This window comes from Strix aluco, chromosome 5, assembly GCF_031877795.1.
Source record: "Strix aluco isolate bStrAlu1 chromosome 5, bStrAlu1.hap1, whole genome shotgun sequence".
NCBI lineage: Eukaryota > Metazoa > Chordata > Aves > Strigiformes > Strigidae > Strix > Strix aluco.
The window spans coordinates 40,759,591-40,780,017 of NC_133935.1; the positions used below are offsets into that span (position 1 = coordinate 40,759,591).

General features: G+C 37.6%; 1 protein-coding gene across 1 annotated transcript in view; it reads left to right on the forward strand.

The window, feature by feature from the left end:
- Nucleotides 1–20,427, forward strand: part of MGAT4C (MGAT4 family member C) — a 495,362-nt gene that overhangs the window by 113,555 nt on the left and 361,380 nt on the right. Inside the window, exon 3 of the mRNA XM_074825419.1 lies at nucleotides 8,480–8,580. The gene's annotated coding sequence lies outside the window, so the exon portion shown is untranslated. The remainder of the gene's footprint in view (nucleotides 1–8,479; nucleotides 8,581–20,427) is intronic.

A 20,427-nucleotide genomic window follows, 5' to 3' on the forward strand; every position in this document is an offset into this window, starting at 1 on the left:
GTGGATGCTACAGACACTCTACTACTGTGAAAACTCATCTTGGGTGATTTTGATTACCTTAGCTGGAGATGTATCGCATAATGTTCATTTGTAGTCTTAAAAGATTAATTCTGACTTTTCAGAGATCACAAGCATTTCCAATAAAATTTTTTGGGAAACTGTCATCTGTAAAAGACTGACTCATACACTGAATGAAAAATGTGGAATAAGATTTGTGAATGGAATAAGTATAAGAGACAGCTGAGTGTTAAAATACTTGACACACAGCTGCAAGACCCAGTTTGGTAATAGGGGCACTACACGTTAGAAGTGTAGAAGGAGGGTGCCATAATAGGAAATAAGTGTTTAATGATGTAAGGATATCTTGGGATTTTTTTTTCTTTTCAGTTAATTGCTTTAAAAATATGTAATGTGTTTGGTTTTTTTTTTTTTAAACTGCCATTTAGATCTGGGCTTTTTCTTTTCTGATCAGTGTGGTCTCAGTCTCTACCATTTTGTTTCTAATACATTCGTTAATTTGGGTTTGTTCTTTAAGACCATGTTGAGAGTTATATCCATGTTTGCAAAATGGCTATGATAATTCAGAGCTTAGTCACATTTAATATTTGAATGCTGGTCAACATGATATTATATTTTTATTTTACTGCTCTCCTTTCCATTTAATTTTATCAGATATCACTGAAAGTAATAGATATAATATGCTTAACTCCCAAAACAATTGTGAAGTCCTGGCATTCAGGAGGTTTTGGTTTGGAACTGAAAACATGTGTGTTTATAGAATAGAATTTATAATAGAACACATTTGTTTACATTTTTTAAATGAATATTTATCAAATGTTTTTTCAAACTTGGAATAGGTTTACTGCAATATCTGTGGGTCAGTATTAATAATTGTGCCATATGCCTGTATATTTCTGAACCAGGTGGCTGGCAATCATGCATAGTGGTCTCCAGATGAACAGCAGTTCAGTGACAGCAACAAAAATACCTATTGTAATGTGTGCACATTACTATGAACAATTCCTGTTTTCTTCTTTGATTTTCTTGTTCAGTTCCAAATACCATTTGAGTATCAAATATCCTATTCTTAGATGATCATTCAGTATTGGATAACTTGGGTTTTTTTAAATATGACTGAAAGATAGATGTTACTAAACAAAGAACATTAATATTAAAGTTATTGTCTCTGCAGTGCTGGTTAAGTTGCAGGTATAGTAGATCTCTTGCAAGACTACACAGAGTAGTAAGATGCTGTATCATGTATTTCCCTAAACTTATACGTGTCTCTATAGTTAGAATAAACCCATTTCCATAAACTCTACTTTTTCACTTTTACTTCATATACTCTACCAATTCTTCTATAGAAAGGAAACTTTCGTAATGTTAGTCAATCACAGGCTGTACTTCATGCATATGATTTTTTTCATTCCAAATTATTTCTTTCTTGAGTCTCCTAAAAATATTTACAGCCAGTAGATAGAGTTAGTCTAAGGTTTTCAAAGACTTTTCTTCAACATAATCTCTGACTTTATATGTAATAATCTTTCCCTCAAAATATCCAACTACACAGAAAGCCTTAATGTGGTTTTCAGTGTTTTTTAGTTTGTCTATCAATTATAATTTTTGAGTTGCTTCAAGATATTACTGTGTGCCTTTTTTTTTTCATATATAATAAATATTGTGTATAACTTGATTTTCTAATGCATTTGTTTTCCTACTTGTCTCAAAAAAAAAAAGTTTAAATTCTTTCACTGGGAGATTCATACTCTAAGTCAAATTATATGGAGTTTATTTTCCTCAAAGTTTGAGAAATTAAGTGACACATAGACAGTTTACCTGAGCTGGCATGTTATTTTTTTATACAGACATGCATGCAGAGAGAGAGATATTTTTAAGAACATAGAGAGTTCTGATTTAAATGCAACTTCAGCCAGAGAAGAATCATAGTTTTACGTTTGCGTGCAGTGTGATCAAGCAAACGATCTGCTCAGGCAGGTGGTTGAACTGAGGGGGGAGGTAGAAAGGTTGAGAATGATCAAAGAGTGTGAAAACGAGATTGACTGGTGGAGCCACATTCTGAGACAAAGGCAGCAGGTAGAAGCTCTACAAGAAATACATGACTCCCTCCTCTCCTGTCACCAGGCAGAAGGAGGGCATGTGGGGGCAGGGGGGAATGGAGTCAGGTCCTTCCTCAGAAAGGCAAGCGAAAACCTTCTCGACCCCCTCACCTTCCCAGTTGCCATTGTACAACAGGTATGAGGCTTTGGAACAAGATGGCCAACCAAATGAAGATGGAAACGAGGACCCATCTGGTGAGTCATCCACAACTTGTCCCTCAGCCCCACAACTTGCGACTTCTTCAAGTAAGAAGGAAAGGAGGGTAATTGTAGTAGGCAACTCTGTTCTGAGGGGTATGGAGGGGCCCATGTGTTGACCAGACCCATACCATAGAGAAGTCCACTGCCTCCCTGGGGCTCAGGTTAGAGATATTAAAAGGAAGGTCACTGCTCTGGTGCAGCCCTCTGATTACTACCTTTTGTTGGTTATCCAGGCAGGTAACGATGAGGTGGTAGAGAGAAGTCTAAAGTCACTCAAAAAGGACTTCAAGACATGGGGGTGGCTAATTAAAGGCTCGGGAGCTCAGGTGGTGTTTTCATCAATCCCTCAAGTGGAAGGGAAAAACACTGAAAGAGGGTGGAAAACACATCTGATTAACATGTGGCTCAGAGACTGGTGCCACCGTCGGATTTTGGGTTCTTTAATCATGGCGAAGTTTATAAGGCACCTGGTCTGCTGGCGACAAATGAGACAGGTGGGATGCAGCTGCCCCAGAGGGGGAAAAGGATTCTGGGGCAGGAGTTAGCAGGGCTTATTGACAGGGCTTTAAACTAGATATGAGGGGGGACGGGGAGATAACTGGGCCTGTTAGGAATAAGCTCAAGGAAAGCATGCCAAGGCTTGAAGGATGGTGAACTAGTGAGGGCTCTCCCTCTGCCATTTCATTTGAGAGAAGGGATAGATGTTTAGAAATCATGGAAGCACCTGAGAAGGGTCTGGCAGAAAATGGGGCCCACACTCACAAAAAGGTGTTGGGTTCATTAGCTCATCTCAAGTGTGTTTATACCAATGCACGCAGTATGAGCAACAAACAGGGGGAGCTTGAAGCTATGATGCAGCACGAGAACTATGACATAGTATCTATCACAGAAAAGTGGTGGGATGCCTCACATGCCTGGAGTGCTGCAATCGATGCCTACAAGCTCTTCAGGAGGGACAGAGAGGGAAGGAGAGGCGGTGGAGTGGCCCTGTATGTTAGAGAATGTTATGAGAGCTCAGAAATCAAGTATAGTGATGACGGGGTTGAGAGTATTTGGATTAGGTTAAGGACCAATAAAGCAGATCTTGCTGTGGGAGTCTGCTATAGACCTCCCAACCAAAGCAGTGAGGTGGATGAAGCTTTCTATAAACAGTTGGGAGAAATCTCACGGTCACTTGCCGTTGTTCTTGTGGGGGACTTTAACCTCCTGGGTATCTGCTGGCATCACAGAACAGCATAGGGAGCAATCCAGGACATTCCTGAAATGTGTGGAGGATAACTTTCTCACACAGCTGGTCAGTGAGCTGACCAGGGAAGGTGCCCTCCTGGACCTGCTTCTTGTGAACAGGGAAGAGCTTGTGGAGGAAGTAAAGGCTGGAGGCCATCTAGGGTGCAGTGATCATGAGATGAATTTTCGATCCTTGGAGAAACAAAGAGAGGGGTTAATAAAACTACCACCTTAGACTTCCGGAGGGCTAACTTTGACCTGTTCAAAAGACTGATTCACAAAATCCCTTGGGAGGCTGCCTTGAAGGATATGGGAGTCCAGGAAGGCTGGACATACTTCAAGAGAGAAGTCTTAAAGGCAAAGGAGCAGGCTGTTTGCACATGCCAAAAAACAAGTAGGCAGGGAAGGAGACTGGCCTGGCTAAACAGAGACCTTTGGCTGGACCTCAAGAACAAAAGGAGAATCTATGACCTTTGGAAGAGGGGGCAGGTCACTCCTGAAGACTATAAAAATGTAGTGAAGTTATGCAGGGAGAACATTAGGAGAGCCAAAGCACAGCTAGAGTTTAACTTGGCTCCAGCTGTTAAAGATAATAAAAAATGTTTCTATAAATTCGTTAACAGCAAAAGGAGGATTAGGGAAAATCTCCCTCCTTTATTGGATGCAGAGGGAAACATGGTAACAAAGGATGAGGAAAAGGCTGAGGTGCTCAACGCCTACTTTGCCACAGTCTTTAGCAGTGGAACTGGCTGTTCCCTGGACACCCAGCCTTATGACCTGGGAGATGGGGAGGGGAAGCAGAATGAGGTCAGCACAGCTGAAGACGAGGTAGTCAGAGACCTGCTACACCACTTGGTTGCACACAAGTCTGTGGGACTGGATGGGTTACACCCAAGGGTGCTGAAAGACTTGGCAGATGTGCTCGCCAAGCCGCTTTCCATGATTTACCTGAAGTCATGGCTAACTGGGGAGGTCCCACTGGACTAGAGGGTGGCAAATATGACACCCATCTACAAGAGAGGCAGAAAGGAGGATCCAGGAAACTATAGACCTGTCAGTCTGACCTCGGTGCCAGGGAAGACCATGGAGCAGGTCATCTTGAGTGCCATTAAAAGTCATATAATGGACAACCAGGGGGGCAGGCCTAGTCAGCATGGGTTTATGAAAGTCAGGTCCTGCTTGACAAATATGATCTCCTTCTACGACAGGGTGACCTGCTTATTGGATGAGGGAAAGGCTGTGGATGTTGTCTACCTTGACTTTAGTAAGGCCTTTGACACCGTTTCCCATAGCATTCTCCTGGCAAAACTGGCTGCTCGTGGCTTGGATGGGCACATGCATTGCTGGGTAAAAAACTGGCTGGATGGCCGGGCCCAAAGAGTTGTGGTGAACAGAGTTAAATCCGGTTGGCGGCCAGTCACGAGTGGTGTCCCCCAGAGCTTGGTTTTGGGGCCACTCCTGTTTAACATCTTTATTGATGATCTAGACAAGGGGATCGAGTGCACCCTCAGTAAGTTTGCAGATGACACCAAGTTGGGTGGGAGTGTTGATCTGCTCGAGGGTAGGGAGGCTCTGCAGAGAGATCTGGATAGGTTGGAGTGATGGGCTAAGGCCAACTGCATGAGTTTCAATAAGGCCAAATGCCGGGTGCTGCACTTTGGCCACAACAACCCCCAGCAGCGCTACAGGCTTGGGGAGGAGTGGCTGGAGAGCTGCCAATCAGAGAGGGACCTGGGAGTGCTGATTGACAGCAGGCTGAACATGAGCCAGCAGTGTGTCCAGGTGGCCAAGAAGGCCAATGGTATCCTGGCTTGTATCAGAAATAGCGTGGCAAGCAGGGACAGGGAAGTGATTTTGCCCCTGTACTTGGCACTGGTGAGGCCGCACCTCAATGACTGTGTTCAGTTTTGGGCCCCTCACTACAAAAAGGACATTGAATTCCTCGAGCGTGTCCAGAGAAGGGCAATGAAGCTGGTGAAGGGTCTGGAGCACAGGTCGTATGAGGAGCGGCTGAGGGAACTGGGGGTGTTTAGTCTGGAGAAGAGGAGGCTGAGGGGAGACCTCATCGCCCTCTACAACTACCTCAAAGGAGGTTTCAGTGAACTTGGGATGAGTCTCTTTAACCAAGTAATAAGTGATAGGACAAGGGGTAATGGCCTCAAGTTGCGCCAGGGAAAGTTTAGACTAGATATTAGGAAGCATTTATTTACAGAACGGGTTGTTAGGTGTTGAAATGGGCTGCCCAGGGAGATGGTGGAGTCCCCATCCCTGGAGGTGTTTAAGAGTAGAATCGACATAACACTTAGGGATATGTGTAGTTGTGAGCGGTCAGTGTTAGGTTAATGTTTGGACTGGATGATCTTCAAGGTCTTTTCTAACCTAGACGATTCTGTGTGATTCTGTAATTTATTTCAGTCATAAATATTGAATTTAAGTAAAACCTATTACTTGAGAGGGAAAATCTTTCTCTTATGGATTAACTTGAATTAGTACTGGTACATGTATAGGTTCTTTTGAAAGATACTCCCATACTGGTTTTGTTTGTTTTCACTTTGACCAGTACCTGTATTAAAAACAAAACAAAACAAAACAAAAAATTTGTTTGCTAATAAAACATTGTGTTTATCATATTACCTGGTGATCTTCATCTGTGCTGTATACTTTGGCAAGAAACCTTTAGAGAATTATATTATCTGATACTGTCACATGAACCTATGTCTATTTGTTCCAAGACTATTTTCTGCAGGGAAAGTGATGCTCAACACCTAACCAGTGAGTGAATGCTGGACAAATCTGATCTGCTCTGTGAGATACTAAGAGTAAGGTGCTATTCAAAAGAACATTAACTAAGAAGGTCAGGAGGAGCACCTTATGTAACACTTGTCACAGAAGAAACAAAAGCCTGAAGTTCTTTGTCTCTTAAAGGCACCTACCCAAGTCCAGAAAACTACAGCAGAGACAGTGTCTTATGGATTTTATGCATGTTTGAACAGGAAACAGCTGAATTATGCACACAACCTGTTACTGTGTTGCAGTAATAAAAGTTTGCCTTTGATACACATCTTCAGAATCAGTTATTTTGTCCTTTTTTGTAGGAATTTGTTCCTAAATTAGGTAAGTAATTTTATATTCCCCACAATCTGAAGAAGAGCATAAGAAAGGGCCAAGCACAGGCATACCTAGACAATAATGGTTCTTGCTAATTTATCATTGTATTCAGGAGTGTTCGCTATATCTCTTCTGTGAGACAGAATATCATATATGCAGACTGAGCAGGAGACATAACAGAACTACTGAAATTTAACATACTGTTTAGGTTGTTTTATTAAATGTATAGTGAGATTTCTGTGAATGCTTCTGTCTATTGTGTGCAGTCTATAAATTGTTAGCCCCAAAATGGGATAAGAACTTGGAGGAGTTCAAGTTGTCCCCCAAAATTCTTTCTCTTGCTTCCTATGAGAACCTGTGAGAAATCCAAATTTGAAGTACCTGAATCACTCTAGATTTATACATTACTCATAATTGTCTTTTACAAGCTTTGAGCCACTTGTTTAAAAGTGTCTCTTCTTATGTACTACAAAAATCTTAATCTAGACTTAAAATGTCAGTCTAGAGCACTCTGTCTCAGAGAATAGGATAGAGAGACTGTAGTACTAGAAAATTCATTAAATTTTGTTATAACATTTCCCTCACTGGATTTTGTTTTATTTTTTGACTGGTAAATTTTAGGCTCAAAAAAAATATTTCTAGGTCTAATGTAAAGAGGCATTTCCTCTAAAACTCTATTTAAAAAAATAGTTTTGATATACATTTGGAAGTACATTTTTCTATCTGCTAAAAACATAAGTTTGTCAGCATAAATAGTTCCCAAAAGGAAAATGAAAATTAGATGTATCCTATCGCTGGGGGTAGCAGTCTGAGCTGTAATATTTCAACTAAACATTCTTGCTTGATTTGCACTGATAGAAAATAAACATAGTTCTGCCTGAATGGCCTGTCATCTCACAGAAAGTTGAATCTTTATGCATTATGCCCTCATTTTTCAATCAAGACAGTTTTCAAACTCTGCAGTTTAGAAAACATCTATTAAAGGGAAGAGGGAGGTGCTTCATGGGTTCTGTATGACAGTGTGCATGGTATGCTTGCATGACATGTTTAACTTCAGGCACCATGTTATAGTGGAAAGGCAACTACTAATAGATGAGAAGCAACTAAGAGCAGCTTAGTTAATAACTTTCTGTGATTCTTAAATATCTGAGTCCTTCTCTGCTATAGAGCAGAAGTATTTTTCTCCCCAAACAACACCTCAAATTTAATTTCTATTTTTTGAAACCAGCTAAAAAGAACAATTTACCCAGAAAGAACTAGATGATCCTTAAAAGTCTCTTCCAACCCAAACCATTCACAATTCAGAATGATAATTCTATCATTCTCTTATCATTCTAAATGGACTGTGGGCAGGTGTTTGTCAGCTAGACCACTAAAACACTTCATCACATAAATGAGAAACAGAAAATAATATACAGCCATGGCTCTGTTTTATTCTAGTTTGAAAAAAGGATCATTCAATTTTGTCTTGCACTTTTACAGCTTTAATCTTTATATACATATGGAAATGTCACTGCTCCACTGAAACAATGAGAGGTATGTGTATGAATTCTCCCAGAACAGTCACCACAAGTAAGGAATGTAAAATTCTGTAGTTCTGCCCCCAGAATATCCATTTACTCTCTGAAAAGTTTTGCTTCTCATGAATTACTCATTCACAGCATGTGAATCAACCCATGTTAGCACCAAGAAAGAGAATGTTAACCTGACCAAGTTTAGCTAATTTATACACAATAAAATGATTATATAAAGTGAACCACTGGGTAAAAAGAGAGAGAGAGAAAGGAAAGTATTCGGATTTACATGGATTTCTTTTTTCTCTGCAGACTCTTTTTAGTGAAGCAGCTGTAGCTTGGATTTCATTGTGTGACATTGACACTTACTGTCAAGCCCTTCAGAAAACTGATAGATTTGGCAAGGTTAAAAGGTAAGTGAAATTTAAAGAAAATCACTTTAAGAGAACAGAAACCTCTGTATTTAATACGAATTTTTATTAATATTATGTATTAAAACATCTGACATCTGCAAGGGAAACTGTTCTTTTGTTATCTGTTTCAAAAGTTATTGCTTTGTTTAATTTGTTTGTGGTAGTTTCTAGTCATAGAATCATAGAATGATTTGGGTTGGAAGGGACCTTAAAGATCATCTAGTTCCAATCCCTCTGCCATAGGCAGGGACACCTTCCACTAGACCAGGTTGCTCAAAGACCCGTCCAACCTGGCCTTGAACACTGCCAGGGTGGGGACATCCACAACTTCTCTGGGCAACCTCTTCCAGTGTCTCACCACCCTCACAGTACAAAATTTCTTCCTTATATCTAATCTAAATCTTTCAATTTAAAACCATTATCCCTCATCTTATCACTACACTCCCTGATAAGGAAGTTGTAAGTTAAAAGAAAAAAAAACCTACATAAAGGAAATAAAGAAATGGAATTGCAAACAAATTTTTCTCTATATGACTTGGGATCATTAAAACAAGAATTCACGTTTTCAAATCTACTAGATGTGATAGGAGGGCAAATGAAGAGTGGGGTGCTTCATATAACTCTAAGAAACCTGCTTCATTTGTGGATTTACAAATAAGGTGAGTGTAGTTCTTTGAATTTTTGTTTGTTTGTTTGGGGTTTTTTGTTTATTTTTCTTCTGAAGAACAAAACAAAGACTGGACAACCTTAATTGAAATAATCAAATTAAATGGAAAGAGTTAAATAAGCAGAAGACTGACAAAGCTGTCATGTCAGGTCTTGGTTATTTACATGATGTTGGATGTCTTTTGTGAAATAAGCCTCAGTAAAACCAGTGTCACCAAGTACACTGATTTTGCCAGACAGGTTAGAGAAAGAATATCTATGTAATCAGTCCTTTACACTAAACATAATATGTAAAATGTTTATTTAAAAAATTAATATAAATCAAGACAAATTAAATGAAAGTTATATAAATCAGCATTTCTTCAATGGCTTCAGAAAGCCATTTCTCATCCTTTACATACTTGTGGGTCAGATACTGCCTCAAGGAGAAAGTTCATTAATGATTTAAAAATCACCATTTTTGGTGATTGGTTATGAGAGCAATAAGAAGAGCTTTCAGGGTTAGTTATATACAACATATTCCAAGGAGTACTGTTTATTAAAAGAAGACTTTTCTCTTGTACTGGGGTACCCAGTACAAGAAAGACATGGACCTTTTAAAGACAATCCAGAAGAGAGCAATGAAACTGATTGGAGGACAGGAACACCTCTCCTATGAAGAAAGGCTGAGAGACTTGGGATTGTTCAGTCTGGAGACAAAAAGCCTTAAGGCAGACCTTATTGCAGCCTTTCAATATATAAACAGGGGTTATAAGAATGATGGAGAAAGACCTTTTACAGAGGCCTGTAGTGATAGAACAAGTGGTAACACTTTTAAACTGAAGCACGGTAGACTTAGAGTGGACAGAAGGAAGAAATTTTTTATAATGACTGTGGTGGGACACTGGAACAGCTTGCCCAGTGAAGTTGTGGATGCCCCATCATTGGAAGCATTCAAAGTCAGGTTGGACGAGTCTTTGAGCAACCTGGTTTAGTGGAAGGTGTCCCTGTCCATGGCAAGTGAGTTGGACTAGATGATCTCTGAAGGTCCCTTCCAACCCAAAACATTCATTCTATGATTCTATTGTGTGTCTGTGTGTTTGAAAACACTTGGAAAACATTCCTCATCTTTACACAGAATTCCCAAATCCTCCTCATACAAAGTACTCCTAATGATTATGCAAAAAATACTGAATGACTTATAAAAGAGAAAATGTGTTTAAAATACTGTTCTAAACTATGTAAGCTGCTATTTACAAAATATTTTATCATATTGTTTTGAAGGAAATCTATTTTCCTGAAGTTCTTTATCAACATTATGCACACCACTCCATCTGCTATTATTATTATGATTGATTTTGCTATGCCATTAATAATGAAATTTGGCTTGAATGTCTTTTTCCACTAAGACACAGTGATATCAGAGATCTGTTTTAATCTTTTTACTTTCCTGTTAACTTCTTTTCTAGCATTATCCTCATTTCTTATCTGCTTATAAGTCTTCTGTTGATCTTTTCATTATTGACACAGAAAAATCTGATTTCAATTCATAACACTAGTAAAATCAATTGTTGAAAACTTTTTCCCAGGAAAGTAATCTCTCTTGTCATGGCCTAGAACTGTGTCATTCACGTGTTGCCTCTTCCAATGTTCCACTGACCTGTCATTATATTTACATATTACATTAAGATAAGAAACCTTGTCAATATTATGAAAACATGCAAATCCAAAGAATAAATGACTCTAGAAATACGATGCATCCATTCTGAGCAATTGCAGTGTGAAGAAAGTTTCTAAGTGGATCTTCTAATAATTGTTATCTTAACAAGAATTTTAACAGTTTCTACTGGTGGTTTGATGTCTGATTCTATCTGAAGGAAAACAGGAACTGGATAATTCAGTGGAGCAAAATTAATTATTACACAAGGCCCATATTCACTCAGTCCATTATAGGTATCAGTACTAAAAAATAACATATAGATCTCTGTAATACTGTAAGATACTTTGTGGAAACAGAGTTCATACTTACCTTGGAACTTTAGGGAATGTGACTGAATAGGCTTCTGTCTGAATCTTATAAGCACAATAAAAATCATCATAATGAAAGACTACAACCTAGAATAATAAAACCACTAATTATGCATTAATACTAGTGTCAAGAAATTGATAGTGGAGAGAAGTCTCTGGAGAAAAAAAATATTATCCCTACTGTACCAAACTATTAGCAAATTAGAACCACAGACCCAATATTATGATGATGTTGGTTTTACATCCAGATTGCTGTCAATTAATTATTGCACTATACTTCTACATCTTTTTGAAGCACGTGTTAATCGATCCTATCAAAACAGAGCCTAGAAACTAATAAGACTCATGTCATTATGTCCATTTATGCTCCAGATAAATAGAACGAGTCAAAACTCAAAAACTAACTTATTGGATGAAGAAAATAAAAGAATTACTTAGGAACCAAGCATTCATTTAGTGTTAATAGGTATTATCATTAGTTATTCCGCCTCTAGTATTTGTGGCAACCAATACAGGTAATTTTTTAATGAGGTGATTGAGACAGGTTTCTGTTCCGTATTCCTTCTCCAAAATCTTTGCTTCCTGTTTGTAATAACTAATACTTCAGATAACATGGTTTGCAAATAGATTCTTAATATTTTTTATTTGAATTTATTTTCTCCAATAGTTGAATTAAATAAACTAGTGTTAGCAATCTGTTGACACATAGTTTTTTCTAGGCCACTGAATTTCACTTACACTTGGCTTACTATTAATTTATCAATTCATTTATTTATACATATATATATTTTATATATATGTATATCTATTATATATATATAAAATTTATAAATTCATTAATTTATATAATTCAACAGAGAAAACAATTTTCCTGAAATAATTGTCAGTATAGGAATGTTTTGGCAATACCAATCTTGTACTTATTTACCAGGAACATGAGATACTTTTTCAGGTGGTGAATTTCGCTATTCAGTCTTTGTGTGTGACAAAACTAATTCCAGTTCATGCTGTCTCTGGTCACAGGAAGAAACATGACAAGTTTTTGTTCTCTGTACTGTCAAATCATGCAGTTTTCTTAGTCTCTGACTATACATGACCTTCTTTATCTACGTGCTAGTATTATATTACATTAGATTTTGAATAAAATAACAATATCTGATGTATCTAATGTAAACATAAACTCATCTTTTTTGTTGAGCTTAGGAGTTAAATCCTTAACAAAGTGGATTTGGGATATGAAATCACTTTCTAGTTTCTATTTTGATAGCCTTATATACAGATGCTAATAAAATCACTGACACCTATATCCATGTAACATTGGGTGCACCAGAGAGAAAAATATACAAAGTGAAAATGTGCAACATATTTTACTTGATTGGCTGTAAACTCTCTGATGCAGTTCAGGAGATGAAAATAGTGTTTCCTGATGTATTTCAGGAATAAATTCTTTATATCTGATTAAAATGCAGATGAGCATCATAAACTATTGTAACTTGAAAGGACTGATCTCCTGATGCAATCTCCTTCCATCTGCTTCAGGTCTAAAGTTTAGAGGGAATTTGCTACAATTACTGAATGCAATTTGGGTTCAGATACAATCCCCCAACCTGAAAGTCCCTATGTGAATGAAAACTCCTTTTTAATACTTCTGATATTTCTGCTATTTCAAAAAAATCCTGCAACTGTATAATAAAACCATTGTTAGTTATGAGAAATTATGGAACTACTAGTGAAAATCTGGATGAGAACAAATGGAAAATCTGGATGATTCTGAGATTAGGAGCTAATCTCATATTTCAAATCTTAAAATACTGATAATGCTAAATGTCCTGATCCAATAAAAGGGGAGGCTTTGATATGATCCCGAGAGCGAGATTAAGACACAAACGAGGTCAAATGCAGTACACCCAAAACAGCTTTTATTATTAAAAGTGAAGAGTGGTAGCGATAGGACAAAATGGAAGGAAAAGAGAGAAATCAAGCAAGCATGCAGAATAGAGTTGCAAGAATTGTCACCACCATGGATCCAGCAGTTTCCTGCTGGTTCTGTCTTCAGTTCTTTGGTAGTGGGTGCACCCAGATCTAGCAGCATCCTGTTGGTCCTCTTTGGTGGTGGGTGCACCCACCACCAAAGTTATCTGTTGCCTTTTAAGTTCATTTTATCAGCTGATTAGCATATCTGCCCACCTTCGTTTTTTCCTCTGTTTCCACAGGTTTTTGCTGGCTTCATGCTTCTTGAGCAGTCATCCAGCTTCTGGGGCAGAAATGCTCACCTCTAGTCAGTTCAATGACGAAGGCACGAAGTCATTAGCAAGGCATGCATGCTGTCTGGTGTACACAATAGAGCCACAAAGTATTGGGCTTACATGATGGAGCCAGTAATAAACATCTGGTTTCACTCAGTCCATGTCTCCCCCTTTGAGGCTTATCTAAGGAGTCTGACAATGCAACTGCAAGGGAGTGGGGGGTGCATCCTTCAATACACTCCCGCTTCCTTGGGTGACATTCCTTAGACTAATCCAAAGACCACAGCTTGTCCTTGAGGTTTACACACACACACAAGTAAGCTTTGAGACACTCATTTGACATTTCAGTCTCTCACACTAAATCAGTAGTTTACTTAACACATAAGGAGAGATATAACAAGCCAGAAGTCAGTGACAGTGGCTTAAAGGCTTTTATTTCTCTATGCTTTGCAGATAATTTCTAGATTTTATTGTCTCCTGTCTAGGATTACAAGACCTGTTTAGGGAAGGGAAAGGATCCCAAATTCTTGTCTCTGAACATTGTTTTGTTGTAAGGACCTAAGAGTAGCGTGAAGAGACTTCATCACATTAGAGCAATCAATAAATGTGAACTTTATCATATCTATACTTATAAATTAGTAAGGTGACACAAATTTCTTGGAGTAATGATCACTAACCAAAAGAGACTAGGAGGTGAAGAGTTGTATTACTAAAAGTGTGTGAAAGAGAAAGGGAAATATTATCTAAAAGGTCATTTGCTATTTAACAAATGTTGAATAAACAGAGTAATAGTTACTGGTTTAAAAAATATATATTTTTTTTATTTCTTAGGAACAATAAGACAACTGCCCTTTTAGTAAAATATTGTACACAGTTTCTGCAAAACAAATAGTCTGCTTTGAAAGCTGGCATGGAATGCAAGGATCAGCAGTGGTTTGACACTGAGAAATTAAGCTCAGTTTTTTAGCAGCAGGAAACTGTACTCAATGAGCAGAGAAAAATATATATAACACTCAGCTTGTAAAGAACAGTATTACTTTGTAAAATGGTTGCCTGTCAACAGGAGCTTTCTTTATAACTTTTGTTACTGAATAAAGTCATTGAATATTCCATTCACACTCTTTTTAGTTGATATTTTGATAGCCCGAGTGTCATCATATTGTAAACTGATTTTCCCAAAGTGTTCTTTTTTAAAGAACTTCTGGATGAGTCCAAATCTGTAAGATTTTTTTTTTTTTCTATGATCCCTGGAGTTGCATGGTCATGCTTATGTCCTGAGCAAGAACCTTTCGTGCTAGAGCACTACACCCTTGAACATTATAATGTCGTATCTTAAACTGCTGGACTGAAGATATAATTAACATGGAATAACTGAAAGTAGATACAGATAATAACAGAAACATTCTTAAGGGTGAAAGAAATTAAAGACTGAGTGATCATAGAAACTTGATTTCTCAGAGTGTATTGCCTAGTGAGTATGTGTACTTTTTATAGATACTTTTATTACAGATAATAACTAAAAACTAATACCTCTTCAGAAGGAGAAAACATCAAGGGAAAACATCTATGTAGAAGAAAAATCAAATATCTAGAAAGTATGTTATGAATATTTTTTTTCTTCTTTGAAAAGATAGGAAATAGGGTAGGGTTGTTAATTTCTGGGACTATGAGGAAATAACCTGATCTTCCCAGACTTTATCTATTATGCATGAATGAAAATTGGCAGTGGTTGTACAATTAAGTTAATGGCTGACACTATGTGATAGAAAGTACAAAGAGAGGATGAAATGTAATAAATTGTAACTGAATATTTGCTGATATATTAGAAAGACTGTAGCTTAAATAAGGCTAAATTTACCAAATTCCGAATATGGTAAAATAACGGTTAACGTAATTGTCTAATAGTAATTTGTTCAGTTTTCTAGTCTGAACAAGAAATAATTTCTCTTCAGTATGCATCTTGACAACTGTCTCAAATTTGTCTTCCCTATTTTTATATTCTTATATTCTTATATATTTTTAATATTCTATAACTGTTAGTGTTGGCTGCGTACTTACAGGTACTGTAAAGCAGACTGGAATTTTGTGGAACTGTCTATTTCCTAGTTCATTTTGTGGGGTTGTACAAAGAAGGAAGAAATTAAGATGTTAAAGCTCCTCTGGGGAAAGAGGTGACTTGCAGATAGTCATAAGGTGCTTCTTGCCTACTGAGGAGATGGGATCTTTCCTCGTGGAGTATTAGAAGGGTGTGGTGGTTTAGTCCCTGCCGGGGTCTGAGACCACACGGCTGCTGCCCCTCCCCCACAAAGGGAGTGAAATACAAAGCCCCGGGGCTGAGATAAGGACAGGTTTAATACAACAGTGCAACAACAACACAACAAACAACAACAATAACAGTAACAGTAATAACAATGAACAGAGCAAGATATCTACCAATACAGCAGTGAGAGCAGAGCAATGGCATAACACACGTGTTAACCGACCGTCTCGCGCTATGGCGCCAGGATGTGACATCAGCATGGTATCTGAATAACCCGGCTAGAGCTTCCCCCCACTGTTGGGGAAACTTAACCCTATCTTAGCTAAACCAGGACAAAGGGTTTCAAATATGCAAGAATAAAATATCTTTTTATTTCTTAGTAAAGAAAGTGCCCCTTAAAAAGGCTAAAATATTTTTTTAAATTGTCTTGGTTTATTTCTCTTCACTTTATCAGTTCCAGCAGTTGCAGATTAGATACCTCTAAAAGCAACAACATACTAGTTGTTCTAAAATTATTCTTTTTTTCTTGATTTCAATATACAATTTCCATTAATATGAAGTGTAAAACCAACTTATACATACACACACACTTTTTTATATATATATTTATATATATAAAAATATATATAAATAAATATAAATATATAATATATATAAATAAATATAAAATTTCTTATATATATAAAAACCCAGCAATGACCTGATTGCAGAGCAGCGATATAGCTGAGCAAATTTAACAGCTCACTGGAGATACCAGTCCTTTTTACTTACTTTCTTTTGTATTCTCAGCTGTATATTACTTCTAGCTCTATTACACCATAATGTAATCACTCATCTGAACCCTTTGTGAAATAATTCAGCCTGGTAGGCTTAGATCAGAAAAAGATTAGATTTAGATATAGGAAAAAACCCCAAATCCTGCATACTCACATCTCTGAGGGGTCACTCTAATGCCAGAAGTGAGGAGGCAACACCACATGGCAGGAGTGGGAGAGAGAGAGAGAAAATGGAATGGGAAAGAAGTGAGGATTGCTCCTTTTGCAACAACCATCTAACAAACATCCTTAACACTGTAATACAGAACAAATAAGAGGTTTTTTGCAGACTTTGTCAAACAAGCATAGTTTTCTTCAAGGTTTGATTAAGTGGCCTTTAGCTTTCCCAAAACTCCAGCCATTCTAAAATTCTAAGAATAATCTACATTTTTACAGTTTTATATCATGACTATTGTTCAAGATGGATTGTTTTTTACAAAAAAAAAAAAAAAAAAGCAACTTACTTGTTTCATTTTTTCTAGTAATGAATAAATTTCTTCAGGTGCTACTGAAATATGCTACTGGTTCAGAATACGAAATAATATATTTACTAGATAAATATATTAGTAGACATTTCTTTCTCACACAACAATTATACCAGTGTTTTCTTGACTTGAATGTTTACTGTAAAGTCTAAAAGAACATTAAGAACTCTTTTTTACAATCAGTTGTTACTTCACAGTCCTTTAGCTGGCTTCATGATCTTTCCTATCTATTTTATCAAAAAATCTTGGTGAAAATTGAATCTGTGAAGTGGAGGCAATATTCATTGCAAAATATTTTGTACAAGCAAATAAGACATATCTGTAGTTGTATGTTTCTCTGACTCATTAAAAATAAAGTTCACCACCACCACCATCACTACCATCATCATCACTTGTCCACAGTGATTTCAAACTTCCTGAAGACTGGCACCAGGGGAGTTCTCATTATTATTTTCATTTAAATAGAAATTACTTGTTCAATAGTACTGCTTATTTAGTAAAGTATTATTAAATATAATTCTCTAATTTGTTAGCTCTTTAAAATGCATTATGTTTATGTTATGCTTTCTCATTTAAATTTACCAAAGTTCTTCCTCAGTTTCTAAGTGATTCTAATTTCTGAAATGTGTTTATGTTTAGCTGTGAAAAGGGCAAAAAGATTTTATGCAAAGAAATGGATCATTGAGATCTGCATACATTTTCAATAGTTGATAAAACTGAATCCTACTGAAGTAATTAATTTTAATTAATAAAGTATGTTTTAGTAACACACTTTAGCACTAGATAAAATTAGAGCAGAAAAGCAGTATTAGATTTTTCAGAATTTTGATATTAATATATGCATAAAATATTCAGTCTACTTTCCTTGCTGGGAGAAATTTTCTTTTGAAGTAATTTAATATCTTAGTTTAGAAATGTCATCTTATATTTAAAACAATAAAGCTTAGTAATGTGACATGAAAATGGGGCTTCCAAGTGACCTGACATTTGAACTTGCAAACATTTCATATTGATCAGAGCATAGAAACAAACTTGTCAATTAAGAAGAAAAACAAAAACCAAAGAAACAAATACCCCAAAAGAACAAAAAAAACACCCCCTCCCAATACAAAACAAAAAAAAGCCCAGCACAAACTCTGTGAAAAGAACTAGATCTCCAGAATCCATAAAACTTGTATGTTGACCAAAGTCTAACAACTGTCTGGCCTTGATGGGTTGTGATTGACAGACTATCTTAAAGCCAAAGGTGGCAATGTTCTGATGCTAACTGTATTGTAATGGTTGTTTTCCTCATTCCAATGTACTTATGAAGAGCTTGTTAGTAACTGTTAAACTGTAAAGGACCATATATATTTCACAAATAGTTTAGCATTTTGTTCTGGTTTGAGCCCTGAGGGCAACAGAGCACCACGCAGCTGCTTGCTCACTCCTCCCCCCATCAGGAATGGGAGGGAGAAAATAAAACAAAAGACTCTGGAATTGAGATAAGGACAGAGAGGGATGCCTCACCTGTTACAGGTCATGGGCAAAAGACAGGGGAAGAAAAATAACATTAGTTTAATTCAAACACCACCACCACCACCACCACTTAATTTAACAGAGTAGGACAGTTGAGAAGTATACCTATATCTAAAAAAAACATAACTCCCCACTCCTCCCTTCTTCCTGGGCTCAGTTTTGCTCCTGAGTTTCTCTGCCTCCTCCCCACCAAGGGGGCAGGGGATGGGGAATGCGGTCAGATCATCACCCATTGTCTCTGACGCTCCTTTCTCCTCAGGGGGAGGACTCCTTACATTCTTCCACTGCTTCATTGTGGGGTCCATCTTATGGAAGACAGTCCTCCATGAACTTTCTTTAACATGAGTCCTTCCCACAGGCTGCAGCTCTTCCCAAACTGCTCCAACATGGGTCCCTCCTACATGTCATGGTTCTCCCAGCAACAGACTGCTCCAGTGTAGGCTTTTCTTAGAGTCACAGACTTGTTGGGGCACAGCCACCTGCTACAGTGTGGGGTCCCTTCACAGGCTGCAGGTGGGCACCTGCTCCACCGTGGACCTCTATGGTCTGCAGGGGGCAGCCTGCCCTCTCACCATGGGCTGCAGGGAAGTCTCTGCACTGGCGCACTTTCCCCCGCTCCTCCCCCTTTCTTCCACAGAACTTGGTGTTTGCATAGGTGTCCTCCTCGGAACTCCTCCTCATAACTCCCACTCCTCCTCCTAGATTCCCCTTCTTAAATATATGATTACAGAGGCACAGCCACCATCACTAATTGGTTCGGCCTTGGCCAGACATGGGTCTGACTTAGAATCAGGGGAGCTTTGAGAAGTTTCTCACAGGGGCCAAAGCTGTAGCCCCCTCCCATGCTACCAAAAACCCCACCACTCAGACCCAGCACACATTTTAAGATTACAAGAAGATTTTGTCTGGGCCAGCTTCTGAACCACCCTGCAGCAGTTTTAAAGTGATGAGCTGCTTGGAATGTTTCTTTACATAATAAGAACCACCTCACATTTTCACACAGAAAGAGAACAATAGCTCTCAAAGATGTTTTAGGAGCTGATATAACAAATTTCCCATCTAAGGCCAGTATTAACTGTACATCTGTCAGGAGTATCCCTGTTTTATCTGATCTGTTCTAAGGATATGACTGCTAGAATGTTTCAACATCCTTGCTTTTTGTACTTTTTTTTTTTTTTCATTTTCTGAATCTTTTTAATCCAGTGCATTAGTTCTTGTTCTATTAATTTCAGTTATGGAGAAGGCTAGTTTTTCTTTCCTCCTTGGCCTATGATGTGTTTGAAAACTATTTTATCTCCTCTCAGTTTTCTGCTGAGAGGGTAAACCAGTCCAGCTTTTCATCACAGGATTTGTAGGTGAAAGCTTTATTAATTCCTATTATTTTTCTCTAACCTCTTTCTACTTAGTTCATACTCTTAGACAGCAGTTCCCAAAACTAGGCTTAACACCCTAATGATGGTTCTTTGCAGTCATAAACAAGGTCAAATATTGGCTTTACATGTTTTCCAGAGTTTCTTTCCCTCTTCATATAGCTCTATATTGTCTTCAGAAATCACTGAAGACAAGTAATTTGCCAGCCTGTATTTATGCAGTTGATTGCTTCTGCACTAGGTATAGAAGTACAATTTATATAAATTATGTGTAAATGCATGTATCTCTAATAAAAACATTTTATATTTCTGGAACTGTTCTGCAATTTGTTGAGGTAACTGCAATTTCTGGTTTTGTCCTAGAGTATACTTGTTGTCCTCCAATGTTTTTAGTTGTCTGGAAATGGAATATTTTTATTTTTTATTATGCTAAACAGGTAATTTATGAAAATATTGAACAGAGCTAGACCCACAACAAAC